The sequence below is a fragment of the Diorhabda sublineata genome, chromosome 11 (assembly GCF_026230105.1).
Source record: "Diorhabda sublineata isolate icDioSubl1.1 chromosome 11, icDioSubl1.1, whole genome shotgun sequence".
In the NCBI taxonomy this organism is placed as follows: Eukaryota; Metazoa; Arthropoda; class Insecta; order Coleoptera; family Chrysomelidae; genus Diorhabda; species Diorhabda sublineata.
This window is the reverse complement of record NC_079484.1, coordinates 5064432-5082839: the sequence shown is the minus strand read 5'-3', so window position 1 is coordinate 5082839 and position 18408 is coordinate 5064432. Positions and strand designations below refer to the sequence as shown.

Below are 18408 nucleotides of genomic sequence, written 5' to 3'. Positions count from 1 at the left end.
TCACAATTCAGATACTTTCCATTTTGATCATAATCGGTTTCAAACATTTTTATTGTACAGAATCTATAAAATGTCTCTAATGCAATAAATTATTTATTACAATTTCTGCAATCTCCGAAGCCGGAACACATAATCCTACTTAATAAGAACTAATCGATTGGAGCCAATAGAGAAACTCATATCTCGTTTAGAGACTAATTTCAGCTCCCATTACGTATCAAACTAGTTCGTGAAAACGGTTGTGATACAAGATTTTTTTCACAGTATTGATATTTTGAAGTATACGAGGTTTCTCCAGAAAATACAAAGATATATGCACTACGTTATGTAATCTTGCAAATGCTTCAGCTAAGTCAGTCAGTGATGGGGGCATATTCAAGGTACGAGTACGTACACTAACCAAGATGAAGACTGAAAGTAGTCAAAAAGGTTAAAATTTTTATCTATCTATCAAAAATTATTAAAAAAACTAATTTTAAATTGCGAACCACTGGTCAGGTATAAATCTAGAGTAGTCACCGATAATATAGTGTAAAATAAAGGATATAAATAATTGCCGACTACGCTAGATTTCCACCTGACCAGTGGTTTGAAGTTCGAAGTGAGGATGGCACCAGCTAGCGTTCGCTGGGGAATGTTTAACTACAAGAACCAAATAGCGACGCTCTTTGATGTCAGTTCGGGTCTTAATGCCGAATTAGGGTTGTTAAACTGCTCTGATGAGACGTTATAACGTCGAAACTAGCCAGTAGTTTTTTATTATTATTTCACTATATAATAGAATTGCGATAGTTTTAATTTGTTATGGTGAAAAGAAGTGAGAAAAGTATAAACTTGAAGTGTGGAGAAAGAGATTTAAAAATACCACTGTTATGCTTGTATATGTGATAAAATGATTCTGAGCTCTTGATTCCATTAGATACTGATCCTGGCAAATACAGGGTGTACCAAGACGAGTTAAAACTATCCGTATATGACAAAATACTTCATGGCCGACTTTCAGTTCTACCGGAAGTTGACTTAACTTTGTTATTTTAAATAGAACACCCTGTATATTAAAACATTTTTGATATTTACGTGAAATTTCAGTATACTTTTGTCTAAAAACTTTTTTCGAAAAATGCATACTTTTTGAGTTATTAATTTTTTTGTAAAAAATTTGCAGATTGCAGAAAAAATTGCAGACCCTTATAAATTATTTTTTTACGAGTATACCCTTAAAGAAATGACAATTGTTTCTATTCGGTTGCTTTTAGCAAGGCTAGACTTATTTGAATCTATATTGAGAAATTTTTAAATTTATACAGGGCTTGTATAAAAAGTGTTCAAAGTTGAACCTCATACATATCAAATTTCTTCATTTTTTTAAATAGAACCACCCGGTTTTTTCTATTTTAATACATTCAGGGATAAAAAATAATGCAAATTCATGTATACGGTAGAACCAGGAGTCAGAATTCTTGGAAAATATTTTGGTTAAAAAATCGTATTCGAAAACCGAAACGTAGAAATTGTCATGATTTTAGAATAAGTATTTTGCCATATACAGATAGTTTTAACTCGTCGTGGGACACCCCGTATAGTAAATGAGTACAAAATATTAGAACAAACTAAATATTCTGAACGATTAAGGAGAAAATTCAAAATTAAATTCAATGGTATTACTAAAAAAGTCCTCACTAGTTGGAATCGAAGGAATCGTTGCACACATGAAAATCTCCTAAGACAAGCGGAAAGTACGTAAGCTTATAGAAAATTTATAAGTGCCTTCAACGGTGAAGGAAAAAGCTCTAACCGATACAGAGCCCCATAAATATTTCTCAATCGAATTGTGTAGCTGAAAATTTCTTTAACAAAAGTGTTTGCCGTCATCTATCATCATTTTCCAGCTCCTTTCCTCCGGCCATTTCATTCTATGATAAATAATACCGATTTCGTATTCATTACTTTTGAACTCTCTGTCGGAATTCGTTACAATAAAATGTTATTCATTGAATTTTCTGCTTCTTCCAGGAAAGTGTTTCGTAAAGGATTTGAAAGAAAGTTATGACGATTGGGAGGGGCGAAGGATCTCAAGAAATATTTATTTAATTGATTTTAGTGTTTACCACAATTTACGATAAACACTTTTGGGGAAAATGGGTAATTTTTTGGTAAAAAGCGTTTGGTCTTGAGGGAGTGGTAGTATTGCTTCAGAAAGTTCCCACCGACATTCTTCTAAATATTTATTTTATGTGTACATAGTACCACTGAAATAATGAGGCAAGAGACAAAAGATTTGGAAAGATGGAGGAGTTCTGAGGAAGTATAATAAAATCTTTACAATGGGCATAAACTAAGGATCGAAAAAATTCAGTAACAGCCACAATAAAGCTATGGGAAGTGATTATATTATTGATAGAGTATATAGAAAGAGTATTGACCTATAATGTCATCTAATAATATACGAGGTGTGGTTATTAAGAAACGATACTATCGTCACTATAGCCAAATGCGCCAAATGCGCCAAAACTTAACGACTGTCAGTTGTGTAACATGAAGTCTACTACTTCGAATGCGATGTCAACCGAGTATGTAAACAAACTAAAGTAGCCAAGGCCTTCGTTTGTATAAGGACCGTTTTTTTGTTTTGCCGTAAATAAAATAAAGCAGCGGATTTTTGCCAAATTTCCCATGAAACTTGGAAGAATTGCAACTGAAACTGGTGAAAAAAGATTGAAATTTGTCTTTTGAATAAATATACATAATATCAGAATAAAATGTTTTATATAACTAGCCACACCTCGTATACTAATAAAGAAAATTGTCTCAAATAATCCGCAGAATGTTTCTATATATGTAATTTGTAGATATTTAACTCTTTATTTCCTTAAAAAAACAGAGTAGATGTAAAATTATGTAACTTCATGATTTGATAACAGAGAGATTGAAAAAAAAATCAGGTGTATATGTAAGAAAACAAGTAAATTTACTAGTTCTAAATGTGATTGTGAACATTGTTTCCTCAATACATTTGATTTCAACCCCAAAAAGATATAGAATGAGAGAATAGAACCTTACTGATATATAATTTTTGAGTAAAATAGTAAGCAAACATCTGACTCCTCCATCACCGGAGATAATGGAAACTGGAAAAAAATTATAGAACAAATAAATAAAACATGGAATTTTTGAATTTGGAATTATATGGTAACAGCTCTTTCCCTTGCAAATTTTTTTCCTTAAACAAGTTGTCAATTTTCAGAAAATCCAAAGTACATTACCTATATATCTTCGAAATTTTCTGTCTGTTTTCTGTATTCTCCAACTCTACATATAAATATGTATGAGGCATTTCAACAGCTTACACCGATCGGTCCTGTTGTTTTATAAACAACCTTTAAAAGATTTATATCAAGACGCAAGGAAGTTATGAAAGCGCTGGGGAAATTCGATAGTTATCAACAATTCAGTATTCTATTATCTAACTTATATTTGGGTACAAAATATACATGTATTTGTAACTAAAACCTAAAAGAGTTTTTACTAGAATGGCATATACAATAATGTTTATTTTGAATGTGAAGAGCATCGATTCCAGTACCGTACATAAGAAATTTTTTCACAAACATAAAGCTGTTAATTATATAAGACTCTATTTTGATTTATCCTTGTTTCTATTCAAGCATAATGAACATAAAACATTATATAGTTCTTGTAAGTGTACATTTCAATGACTGAGAGAGGAGTTCAAAAATCAGTTGAAGAAATTAAGAGTGGTTTATATCTTTCTACTGGAAAGTCGACTCTGTGTAACATGCCATGCAGCAAAAATGGTATACCAAACTAAAACATAATGCTTTCAAGGTAAAGGTCAAGAGTTCACTTAAAAACCAGGGTTGATGCAGTAGCGGAAATACTGGACAAACGTAGAATTGATTGGCACGAGGCTATCTTTAAAGCAGGAAATAAACAGAAAGTTATATAATTTATATAAATGGAAAAAATATCTTAGCACCTAATTGAGATTCTGATCGTAGAGGTAATAGTAATAAATTTGGTGATTATACAAAATTACCGGTGATTATAAATAATCCCCAACTCGTAATGGAAAATGTGATAAAGTCCCTAACTAATTCGATCACTTTGCGCAACTCTTTGGCACGTGACAACCACATGATTCCAGAAGTACATAGTTCTAATTTTGTTGCATCTAGAAATTTTTTCTCTACCCTCTCGTAAAATATAAAACATTGAATAATGGCCGGTATGCTTCAGCGTTGTAATTCCAAATTACTTAATATCATAGATACTAAGAAAACAAACAGTGGTTGGGTTAAGTAAGGTTAGGTTAGGTTAGGTTAGGTTAGGTTAGATTAGGTTAGGTTAGGTACTTCTTAACTTTTTTTCAATTTATTTTTTTATTTATACACATGGGTTTAGATTTTATTTATTTACTTTATTTATTTATTAAGCTGTTACAAATTTTTGATTTTAGGTAACTGGTTTTTAGTAATATTCCCGTGGACATGCGTCGGTGGAGAAAGGGGTGGGTTTTTATCTGGTAGGCGTCCGGTCAGTGGACAAATCCAGTACAACTGGGAAACCTTCCCAGAGGTCTTTGGAGGACTTTTTCCAACCAAACCAAAAAAAGGGTTAGATTAGGTTAGGTTAGGTTAGGTTAGGTTAGTTATGAGAAAAGAAAACGAACACAGAAAACGTGGGAGATGGAAAAAGCAGTAATAAGGAGTGAGTAAGGGATAGCTCATGTAAGGGGGTAAAACCCCATTCCGACTCTTCCTTGCGTATTGAAGGAGGGTGGTTTGGTGAGTTGAGAGTCCCCACACGAATTCACGGCATTCCACAGCCTGCAATGAGGAAGACATTAGTTTCCATCCCACTTCAAAGGACAAAAGAAACAATAAAAGTTTAGGTTAGGTAATAACTAGCGTAGCTACTGACATGGAATTTACTTCAATTATATTTTATTAAGGCTTGTTGAAAAAAATCTGATTTAAATCAAAAAAATCACGAACACTGCCAATGATTCATGATATTTATCACATTCACCATTACGAGTTGAGGATTTTATAAACTAAATTTGATAAATATAAAATAATTTTTCATATTTACCAAATTCAGTCATAATTATGTATAATAAACGGTAATTTTATACAATCCCCGATTTATCCATTTTACTTTAACATATATAGAAACAAATCGTTTCACTTGAATTATAAAGTCCCGTAAGCTGAATATAGTTGAAGATACTGTAAAGATAAATAATATCGTTTTGGAATACATTTAAAATCTTCTTTTTCTGTTTTGCAATGTCCAAAGATCCTCGTAATTTACCAAGTAATCATTCAACGAAGAATAAACGCGACAAATATATTAAAGAAAATCTGTAAGAGAGTGTTCAGCCTTTTTAAGTATTTACTTTCGTGCATTGCGTATATGTAGCATGATTTCGGTGAATTGCCTGAGCTTTATCACAACCACTGATCTCCCTCTTGGAGTTGACCTATACGTTCTTTGATCGTGGTACAAAGGCACATTCAGTAAACACCGAATCGAGCTAAAATTAACGTTGTTTGGCGAATGACTTTTGAATCGAGCAGATATTTGTTGTTACGTCCGAGATTGTTCTCCAATTAAGTTTGGAATAGAACTACTGGTACTATCTGATTCATAATAAAACGAAAAATAATACAACTAATTTTCTGAAATTATTTACATCGTTTGAAGGGAAAAATTGATGTACTTATAACTAACCAAAGACTAAATTTAATTTGACTTTGGTGTCTATAACTTATTTAGACGCTATTGAAAGTTGGGGTAGTTGGTGACTTATTCACTATTACCACCAAAATTGAATGCAATCTATAGCCTACAATTCAAATTTTAATAATATTCGAATAATATCAGTATGAGCCACAATTATAACATTTCTTTTTAGCAATCGACAAAAAGCTTCAACTTTGAGTTATTGAATGTTACGTGGTAGACAGTGCGCTTGTTTGAAGTTACATAACCCCAAATTCAATATTGACTAATAGAGTGCATTTAACGTTCAGAGGAAGTGTCTTGAGATTGCCTCAAAAGCTCACAAACCCAGTAAGCATATGTTTAAAAATATTCTGCGTATTTTTGTTATGTACCAAACAGCAACTGAAATTGCTAGAAAATGGCACGTCGTCGTATTCACAATGTCGCAGTCACGCGAGTAGTTGACCTGAGATGTTAATTTTTCATATTTTCGCATGAAAAGAAGGTGGATATTTAAAGGGGCGAGCTTTAGGTTATTTCCTTACTGAATTACTTTCCACAAAAAATGTGTCTCGAACAATAAAAAGTGAAGTTTATACAAGGTGTAATGGAAAGGTAGTTCATAAATTGAGTTCATTATTTAAAGTGGGAAATTAATATTTGTTTCAAGAGCTCATGAATATTTTCTAATTAAAATGAGCCGAAGTCTCACTTGTTGTTTGTCGATGATTTCAATGCGTCCTTTAACAAAACTACAGAAAAAGTCGATACGTTTGAAATTTGAACTAACAAAAAAAAATTAGTGCATTATGATGATTTGTAATAATATTTTGATTGAAATTATCTTCGGTGAAGGAATTATGATTAATGAAATTGATAATTCGATTATTATCCGTCAACAACTAGAACCAAAATCCCATTCTTTTACAATAATTTTCCTGTACTCATTCTGGAATTGATGATAGGTGATAAGGATGATACTGCCATTGCTTCAATTTTCTGCAAACCATCATGTGACCATTATCTAATTGAGCAGCTATCATTCTACACCACTTCCATGATTACTCAACTCTCAATTCTCCATTACACTCCAATGCACAAAGGGAATTTTTTTGTAATGTTTACAAGCATTTCACCATAATTGAGAAAATAATAAAATCATTAAACGAATTAACAATTTGTTGAAACGAAGTTGTGAACAAATGAAACAAATTCTCTAAAATTAAAATTTATAACTTTCTAAACATGTTCGATTTTTTTAGGAAAAATGTTTCAGTTGTAATTATCTCATCCCTTTAGTGTTAATCACCCTAACTTTGCAAATATAAGTAGTAATAAAAATCCATAAAGAACAATTTTTTTGTAAAATTGGAAGATCTACTTTATTTGGAAGGTTTTTTAAGACATCTTCCATTTTGTCAATAATAAAATTTCTCATCTCTACTCGAGGGGTGATTAAGTATAACTTATATATGTATAAAATCTCGTAATATTCTCAGAAGAACCATTTTCTTCAACTATCATGTCACAATATAAATTTGATTGTAAAGTTTGGGGGTTTTGGGGGTACAAAACTCTCTTACAATTTTTATGGGCTACAAATTCCGTAATTTTATATAAAAACCTTGTTTCCATTTCCTTCAAAAAAGGTTGAACAATTTATGAACTATTCAAAAAATTTTCATTTATTTATTCAGAAATCGCATTTGCAGATCCATTTTCCATTTTCCATAAGTTTGTAGAGTTTTTCATATCCAGAATGTTTATACCATGGAAGTGGATGAAGATTGGCCTATGCTCGTTGGTTTTTAGATAAACATCGAGTTGATAATAAATTGGAAACCAATTCCGATAATTCACATTTGTGGACAGATGAAAATCCTTACGATACAATTCAAACAAAGAATCAACATCGATTTTGAGTTAAGGTGTAGGCAGGAATAGTGTGTAATGATTTAATGTTTTTTTTATATCTAAACTGAATGGTCAGCGATACTGAGAATTTCTTCAAAATGATTTCCCACTCATGATATGTGATATTCCGCTAAACATTCGGAGAGGTCCATTTGCATGACCACCACGTTTACCTGAATTAATTACAGTGGATTTATTTTTTAGGGAATATCTTAAAAGCTTGGTGTATACAAAACACCGGTCAACAAACGAAATAAGACAGAATCTTGGAATGTTTCTAAGTTCAAAGAAATATCATCCGTAGACTCCAGAAGTGAGTTGAAATGCAAGATGCCCACTTCAAACCTTTATTTTAGTTTCTCTTCATTTAATAGACTGTAGTCTAAATTTTTCTACATTTAAATTTTTTCCTTATGTAAGTAACAGTATGCAGTTCAATTAGAAATGTTTGATTCTGTTTTAATACTTAAGTATTTTCAATAAATAATTACAATTTATGATCATTTTGTTCAGAATGTATCTTTATGGCGAACGGTTTCCGTGGCATGTACAACGATCTAAAAATCTACGTATCTTCTAAACCATAAAACAAAGAGTACCTATTTGTTTTTGCTATCTTCAGATTGTACAGGTTGTCCCTCGCGTCATCTACTCTTTCACGAATTTTTTGCATCAAGTCCTGGAACACTCTTTATAATGGAACGAAGCAGAAGTTATATTAACAAATATTGAACTGAGAAATAAGAAAAAGAATGGAAGTGACTGTAGAATAGTTACAGTGAAGTTAATTGATGAATTTCGAATGATGAACCAATTCAATTTCCGGATAATTATATCATTCATAGTACTCAAACACCTTTACATGCTCCAATCGATTTAACCAACTCTCAATTTGATCCAGGGACGAAAAACAGCAATAAAATAACACGGTTATGAAAATTATTTTACTAAGTGGCATTTATAATCTGGTCGCGTGTTCACGCAAAAATGTAGGGCCTTTTTCATCATTCTGAAGTTTGAAATATATACCTGGTCACGTCACAATCATTTCCTAATATTCAACTTTTATATAATATATCTTTATATGATATTCAACATTGTAATATGTGAAAAACAAAAAATTATTGTAGGATTTCAAATGGCCATTCTGCATTTACATAATTAAGTTAGTTTTTGTAAGGTATTTCATGGCGGAATGCCTTCTTAAAGTCATGTTACTTGAGGAATTGAAAAATGGAGAAGCATGCTGGAAACTGGTGGATAATGAACAGGATTTACACTAAAACTCTTTTCATCTGAAGTCACTATATTGGAAAGTCTGGACACCAGTTATAATGCCCTGTGTAAGGGAGAATTCTGTTTCCTTTTCTATTCCCTCCTTTCAAAAACTTGGCGTCGGTCTCTCGTTTGTTTGTGTTGTGTTATTTGTTGTTTGTTCTCGTTCTTTTTGTAATTTCATTATTTATGTCTATATATTAATGAATTTCCTTCATAAAACTCTTATAATTTCAATATATATACCAACATGTTTGTCTAAATAGTCAATAACAGTCTTAGATCATTTGAACAGACCACTGTTTCGAGCGCTTCTCTTATTGGAACCACCAACAACTCTTAGCTCAAAGCCAACAAATGGTGTGAATGACTTTTCAATACAGGGACTTCAGGAACCTCAGGAACTCCACCTGAAGTTTCAAGTTTGACCTTACACTTTTCAGCTGTCACTGGGTTTCCACTTTGAACCCTTTAATAGTAGTTACTCGTGTTAGATAAACTAAAAAACAGCAGTGGAAAATAATTTCAAAAGAAAGTGTTCTAAATTGTTTGAATTTCTTGGAAGCTTATTTGTAGACTGACTAAAAAACTGCAAAAATACTCAGTTGTCGCTGAAATCGATCTAAATAGTATCTATAATGAACTCTCAGCATCATAAAACAAAAAAAAATACAAAACAACCGAACGATCGGAAAAAATCAAGAAAAACTAGCACAAGTACAAACGAGAGAATCGATTGTTCACCCCACAACAGTCATTTTGACGCTGATTATTTTTTCTATTACCTAATTAGAAGAAGCAACTATATTCAGTCAATCATATTTCAGGGTTAGAATCTGTCTTTTAATTATGTACTTTCCTTGGACAGTTCTTCGATGGGCCCAACAATTATCGATAAGTTAGTATAACTATTTCTCTAAACTAAACCTGTATTTTTATACTTAATATAATAAATAAAATAGTTTTAAAAATTGCTATATCAAATATATCGCATTAGTTGGAAGTGGTTCAAAAGCGTCGAAATGACTAGAGAGAAAAGCGCTTCGGCTTTGAGCTGGGATTTACAGATATATTTTAGGTTTGTGTTAACTTTGGCAATATATGAAGTACGTGCTTTCTTTTACTAATATTCGACTTTTCATCTTAAAAAGGATTTCGGAGTTTTTTGTTTTTGAAATAGGTATAAAAAAAGTTATCATGATTCATATCCATTTGTTGGTATATACAAGTATAACTCTTTTGGAATTATAATGCTAATAACTTATGAATACCACGATTGCTACCTGAATTTTCCACTGTACAGAGATTCATTTCAACAAGAATTAACTGGTAGAATTTGCCAATAACTGTACTTTTTCTATAATTCTTTATAAGTCAATTCAAAAGTTGAAACCTCGAGATTATTTCAGGAGGATTTTCGCTTTAAAGTTTCATAGTTTCATCTGTTTTAAGAGCAAACAAATTTCGCATATATCATTTAATGATTTTCAAGCTAAACTGTATTCCCTCTCGGACTATAATTAATGTACCAGATTATCAGTGATTTATTACCATTTCAAAACCAATTTAACGGTTTGATGTAATGAATAAAATTGTTACTATATATTCCTTTATGTATTTATGAAACCCCAAATGAAATACATTCGAGCGGTTTTAACAAGAAGTAATGACCGATTCATAAACTTAACTTTCGGTTTGACGTTGCCTTGACAAAATTAAAAGCATTTAAACACATAAGACCCTTCATAGTTGCCGTTTGACGCCGTTGGTGACTTCAACTTAAACTAATTTTATCTTTTCCCATCGATCGTTTACAGGAATGGAAAAGAACCATTCACATCCGTTTGCGTTTGTCATGTCCCAATAAAAACTATTCTTCGTTATGTACAAAGCCTGAATTTATTTATTTATTTCTTCTTCATAAATGGTGACAAATTCGAACCCATTGGTCTTAAATCTAGACTAATTGATGGCTATAATCCACAATCCAAATATATGGTGTCACTTCAGTGCTCACAAACTATATACTTCAAGTTCAATGGGGGATTGTTTTATATTTTGAAATAGTTAAATTGCATCCACCTCCAAAACGGAGCAATTTGTCGAATTTCTATTCTCATTCCCTAAGGGCTGTAAATATTTGATTCATTATTACTTTGAGGTAGATCAGAATGCAACGCCGTATATTCTTCCTCTCGCCTTGTTTTTATTGTTCTTTACATAAATTGAAATCTCTCATACATTAATTACAACTTAATCTAAAAATTTATTGATCTAAAATGGAGAGCATTACGTAAATCCACCTCATTATTATACAATATTCTCTATTAAATATTGATTTTGAACAATATCTGTATTGGAATTTGCTTCCGTAATCTACTTGAAGTCCTCGAACTGGAAGAGAACCTTCATTTCAACCCCTCGTAGAGTCGCGCTTCATTAAAAACCACCCTCATTAGGATAAGTACCCATATTGCCATGCAGACAGCAACAAAACGAGGGAGGATGTACTAAAAGAAAAATTAAGGAACATCTAGAGTTTAGGGGGATGGATATTGGTGTATAATCTGAATTTAGGAAATGATTACTCTTCAAGTGAATAGAATTAACCAAGAGATGAAATAGGACTTCGCAGTTAAGTAACAAAACAGAAATTTGTGTAAAACTGAGATATACAATGTGTTGATTGTAATTGCTGATTACCAAAAAAAATATTTGAAGTCATTGCATGATCCCATAAAAGATATCTTTATTGTTAGTTTGGCTTGGAAACACGAGCACCTCCTGATCCCATACTCTTCAAATGGCCTGAATCGAGAGTTGTCATGTTCTTTAACAGCATCAAAAATCTCGTATTCGAGGTGTAGTTCCATGCCATCAAAAATAAGCAGGCACATTCCACATGGTACAATTCAGCAAAATTATGAATCCATTTTACGAATGTGGCAGTTCTCATCGAGCTTTTCGGTGTCATCTCAATGATAGAGCCTGTAGGTGAAGTATTATCCCATTATGGATCCTTGCGTTTGCTGTTGAAGGAAATCATTGGGGAATAACTGTTCTTGTTGCATTACTTCAGCTTATAATAGCTACTCTCTCACCATGTTCTTTTGATACCAAATTAATTCTTTTTCAGTCTTTTTTGGGGTACACAGTTGGATTTTTGAGCAGATATATAATTTTTTATATATTAAATCTGGTGCAGTCTAAGATTTTCTCCAATTTTGAAGAATAATCATTAACAATGAAGCGATTCAATTTCATTCTTTATCCGGGTTCATTCTTTGGCTTTTTTTTTCCTGACATTCAAGTTTTTTTGATAGGAATCTTTTAGCAAATACGAGTATCTGTCTGCTTGTTTAATGAAAAAATTTTTTATATTATTATGAATGCAATATTTGTACTCACAAATTGATAATTTTAGATGTAAGTTAGTCTGTAAATTCGGTCAGCTCTTTTTTTTTGAGTCTGCACTAAGTACGAAGGAGATGGACTTAATAACATCACCTTCTTTTAACTAACTACGAATAGTCCGTTGCGATATTTCAGCAATATTTCAGATAAATTCCAATAAAATTTCAAAAAGTTCAATTTGAAAAAAAAACTTGATATAAGTTATGTTTATAAATCATATAACTGAAAACTCGGAATTTCATTTAGTATATTTTATTTAAGTTATGAATTACATGGAGCCTATGGCTTGAAGGAGCTGATTAAAAAGTAAAGAGGAAAGTTAGGAAACCATTTAGCTTTATGGGAGCTATTTAACCCGTCTCACATAACTTATTCCATTCATCATGACTGGAAATGACTTTACAATAAGAAAACGATCTAGTGTTTTGCAAATTCTTGTAGATAACACTAAACTTATCCAGTTGAATGAAGTTTTGATCCTTATATCTTTGTGCAGTACATTTTTCACATAAATATTCTACATGCTATCGTAGTTTTAAGTTTTTAGGTTCGATTTAACTGAAAAACGTAGTTTTTTATGAAAAAAGTGAGAGATAACAATAATTAAATGAATCATAGTGTTTTTCTAACTGAAATGATCACCCAGAATCACAATTTTCGTAATCGTATGCTACCTTCAATCAATCTAATGGCATTGCTATGGACAATCAGCAACAAAGAGTCATTGTAAACCATAAACACGTGTGCTTTTAAACATCAGCTGCCTATTGTACTCGAATTTACACAGATCATTAATTGATGAGTTCTATAGAATCCCTAAAACTCCCGTAAATTTATATTATACCCACTCTTGGAATCGTAATGGATATTAGCAAAAATATATCGATTGATATCAATTTTCTATAATCGATAATAAAATATTTTTGTTGTCGAATTAGGACTTCCTTCTCTTCTATTCCTAATAAGTATTTTAATCTTCTTTTATTTCGTCTTTTTCTTTATTTCAATATTCTACCTATTTGATATTTCTCTTCCTCTACTTTTATATCTGTCTTTCAAGTCACTTTGTACTGTTTGATTTACTGATTTCTCTCAAGTGTTACTTTCTGATTGTGTCATATTTCGTACAATTTTATCAATGTTTCGATTGGGATGCCTTTATTTCAATTCTCATTTCACTGTCTCATCCTTAACCACATTAATAGCAACGGTAATCGATTGTCTCTTCGTTTTATTTCCTTGTATTTGAGACCGTTGTATGATCGAAATTCTCACAAACTCAAGATTGTGCCAAAAAAATTAACATCACCAAAATAAAACCATTTACCGTATAATAATATAATTATCTGCGGGAAATTCTGAGCAAGGGAACTCGACCCTTTACCAAGATTTTCCTCTTGCGCTATTAGGATGGGCTCGCGGGCCACTTTTTAATAAGAGAGTTGCAATGTACTTCGCTAAAATTCATTTTACAGATCAACAAGTACACTAAGTGACAAAATAAAATGAATAAAACTACAAGTAGACATTTCCTTCATGCAGATAGACTATAGAGGAAAGTTAGAGAATTTTTAGGAAGGTTTCAAGTAGCTGTAAAAAGGGAGGATAAGACAACAGAATTTCGGAGAAAATTACTTAGTTATGTATCACTAACAGAACAAATATACAATCTATACAATCTCTATGTTTCAAGTTTGAAGACGCCACGTTGTTTAGTATTAATTTGGTAGCCATCAATGAAAGTTTTCAGTGAATTTGTAATCAATCAAATTAAGCCGAATTTTTTCACATCATAACCATGGTTGGAACACCCGAAACCAAAGAACAATTAAAACAATGGACAGAAGAGGGAGAACCGGTTCCAAAAAAGGCAAAGACCGATCCATCTGCAAGTAAGATCATGACGTCGGTTTTTTGGTATGCACGTGGAATTATTTTCATTGACTATGTTGAAAAAGAGAAAACCATCAACGGCGAGTATTATTGCAACGTTTGAGCGAAGAAATCAAGCAAAAACGTCCGAATTTTGTTGAGAACATCAAGACAAAGCACCAACTCACACATCTGCTAATGCAGTGGCCAATATTTATGAATTAAAGTTTGAATTGCTACCTCATGCACCCAAATCGCCAGATTTAGCCCCCTCGGATTATTTTCTGTTCTTAGACTTGGGAAAATAAGAGAATAACAGAAAATCCAAAACATGTTCGTTGCCACTGCAACATGAATGTTTGTTTCCAAATGTTTTCAGCCAATGGTAAAATCAATAACGTATTTGCGAAGTTCTCAGTTTCATTTATACATTCAAGTAAAATATATTTGATTTGCCGGAATATAAACTAGTTTTATATGTGTACTACGAAATTTAAATACTAATTAACGTCTAACCAACTCGTACTGTAACCATCTTTTAGCGCTGGTTTATATTCGCGTACCACTACGAATAGGATTTTCCAGAAGTTGATAATAAAGTTAATCGACTAAAATTTAACTCTTGGAACTGAGGGTGGGACAGGTGGAGGAAGTTCGGTATTTATTAAATGTGTTTCTTCTATTTTGTTTTTATATGCAACATATGTTTCAACTTTTTAGGAATGGAACAATTACTGTCTATAAATGATTGGAATATATGAATGAAATGCAGAAAAACTTTTGGTTGGTTAATCTGATTTTCATATTTCTTATGCAATATTTTGAAAGTTAATCCAGTAAATGGGATTATGGAATTATTCCTCTTTCCGGCAACATTCTGATTTAAATTCATAGAAAGTTTCAGAAGTTTAATTAGCTATAAACTCAACATAAATCTACAATACAATATAAGGCAAAAGTTTATAGACAAGCGGTCTATTATTTATAATAAATATACACGGTTAACGCGTTAATTAATTATAAGGATCGTGGTGAATAAATTGCATACTTGATCATAAATTAACACACCAATCACTCAATATAAATTTATAGTATCTATGTTTCTTAAGAAAATAGTTTCGCTACCATTGAAAATGGAATTCATTGAATTATGATGAAAATATTTTTTCTTATTTTGAGCAAATAATATATTTTATGGGTTTTAAGGGAGAAAAAGGGAAAGGAATGTTTGAGAAAGCTAATCCGAGCAACTGTAGTATATAATTTACAGCTGACTACTTGCCCTGTTTGAGGAAGCTACCTCTTCATAATCAAGATTGAATGATTAGTGCAACGGATTCAAGAATGGTTAAGTGACTGGAAAATGATGCATATTAAAGACCTTATTGATAAGTTTGGACTTAGTAAAGAAGCAGAAGATAAGAAGTCTAGACCAATCATCAACTGGAAACATTCGTGTGAATATTCTGCGAAAACAGTAAAAAATTCATAATAAAATAAGAAATTCATATAGAAAATTTATTAGTAGAAATATAGAATCAGCTCGTTTGAGTCAACTCAAATTTTATCTTCACGTACATATTTTTACAAAATCTCGTAATCTTAGAGATGGAAACTACTCATTACAACTTCTTCTCTGATGTAATTTTTGAGGTTAATAACCGAAAAACTTGGTCAGTCATTCGTTGGAAGAGAAAACAATTAATTTCTTTGCTATCTTTCATATAAATATCAAATATCAGAGAGGAGGTTGTTTCATATTATCGGCGATTACAGCTCTAAATTCGTGACTAACGGTTCTAAATTGGATGCACCAGGGAATGCACAACTAGAGGTTATTAGAAAGTTCTGAAGAGTTCCAATAAGATCGAAACATTAGATATTAGATTAATATCAATATCGACAAAATGATTAATCTACTAATCTAATTTCTAATGGATATATATTTGTAGTCTTGTGATTCAAAGAATAATAACAAATAATAAATTAGGACTCCAAATTCGTATTTGTAAAACCACGGGCTCAATTGAGACGGACGTCAGAAAAAATATATAGTCAATATTTGCTTTGAGATAACTGGAAACCACTATTTAATTGGTTCATCTATAATTGATGGCCGTTCAAATGGACAGTCGGGCTTGAATTATCTATATTCTCAATGTTTTTGTTTGACCTTTCCAAAGTAACTGAAATTATTATGAACTGTCTTCAACCAGCGGTGAAACAGATGTGTGAATATGTAGAAAATCTTATCTCAATGATCAAAATCAGAATATAATTTATACACAAGAAGCTACAGAAGAGTTTTGATTCTGTTGTTTAGAAATTTTGTGATATGCCGGTTGTTATGTTTTGTATTAGTATTGTTGTCAGATATTTCTATCTAAGCTAGTGTCTCGCTTTTGTGCTTAAGATTCTTCTTAAGCTCCTCCTATCTAACACACATACGAAATTTATAAACTTGAAATAGGTTTTAAAAAAAATCACTAAGTACTTGTTATATTAGGTTTTAAGTTGGTTAGCTTCAGTCTCGAAACTTAACATAAAGGGGTACAGCCCTTATATTGAATTGATGTATTCGATTTCTTTTAAACCAAAAGATAGAATATTCAAATGATTGATAATGATATGAGTCACTTCACATTTTTGGAGCCAAAATACTGCTGGACTCTTTGAAGGTAATAAAAAAAATATCATCGTTTTTGCATCGAAAAGAGTTTTATTTGCTTTTCGATTTAATATATTTAGTAACTATGAAATATGGAGAAGTCCGGGGTTTCCCGCAGAGCCTTTTATCTGCAGTAGAAGAGTTTATTTGACCAGTTTGTAATTTTACCTAATTATTAAATTTGGCACTGGAATATAGCATTGCATTTAAAGAGCGAAAGGGTCGAATCAATTTTAGAAATGCCCCCCTTAAAAATTGAATCACCCCTTGTATGGGCCGCAAGCTCTAAAACAATTATATTATATATATATATATATATATATATATATATATATATATATATATATATATATATATATATTATAACTCATTATTTTTGTTAAAAATTATGAATATAATTAATAAGAAAGCAACAATTACTAACTTCGACTTTTTATTTATCAAGTTTTATATCTTGGCTACGTAGATTTATAGTAATAACTTCATTAACGATATAAATTTTTCTGTTGTATAAAATAAACTACTGATTCTCAGAAAGATGCTTTATTGTTGAACTAAAAAAATTTTGAAATATGGACTTGGTTTGTTTATGAATTTATCTGAAGCTACGAGAACACAACGAGAACGTGTAAAATATATTGGGAGTGATAAAATTTTGAGACGTTGACTTTTTACTCTTCTATTTCTCCACGATATTTTCAACCATTGAAGTGGAATGAAACTTTTGTGTTGAGAAAATGTAGTAGCTAAAAAAATATACGGAATTGAGTTTTTCCAACACCATCTTTTTGGTTATAAAAAGTCAAATTAGATCAATTTTTATAAAACATTTTACCCTACAAGAGCGTACTAAAAATAGAAACGTGAATTTGACTTTTAGTCCGAGGAATGTGACTTCAAAATAACAACAAAAAAAAATAAATCAAACAAATTTTTAAAGGTATATAAAGAGGAAAACAACGAGATGGAAGCATAAAATATTAAAAACATCCGACAGAGCATTAACCATAACCATTTTTGAAAATAGTCACCTCGTGGCCTTAAAAAATTTCTACAAGGTATCTTCTAAATATTGTTATTGCGGTGTTACATTCTAGGTCTGTAAGACCAAAATAAGACTGAGTAGTTCAAAATTTGAACACAAGACCAAAACTTTCGTAGGACCAGAACCGAGTATTCAACAATCTAAAGGTTTGTCACAAATTGATAAATGAAAGCGACTTGTTCGAAAAGAATGAAATTTTTAACTATAAAACTAAAAAAAAAAACTTGTAAAACTGTTGGTTTCTAACCGGTTCTTGATTGTTATTACAACTCATGTCATATGAAATGGATAAAGGTAATCAACGCGGCAATTAAAGAAACGTAGAAAAAAGTTTTGATGAATTCTAGTCATACGTAGTGGTCAATAACAAATACAATGAAAATCGCGTGATTAGGTTGATTGGAAAAGGAAGAAAATAAACAAGTAGAACATAAATAAACGTGACGTGATGAAATAAAACCAAAATGTAATA

General features: G+C 31.4%; 1 protein-coding gene across 1 annotated transcript in view; it reads left to right on the top strand.

Annotated features, from left to right (window-relative positions):
* LOC130450215 (uncharacterized) overlaps positions 1 to 18408 on the top strand; it is a 323885-nt gene that overhangs the window by 181027 nt on the left and 124450 nt on the right. The gene's annotated exons all lie outside the window — the stretch shown is intronic.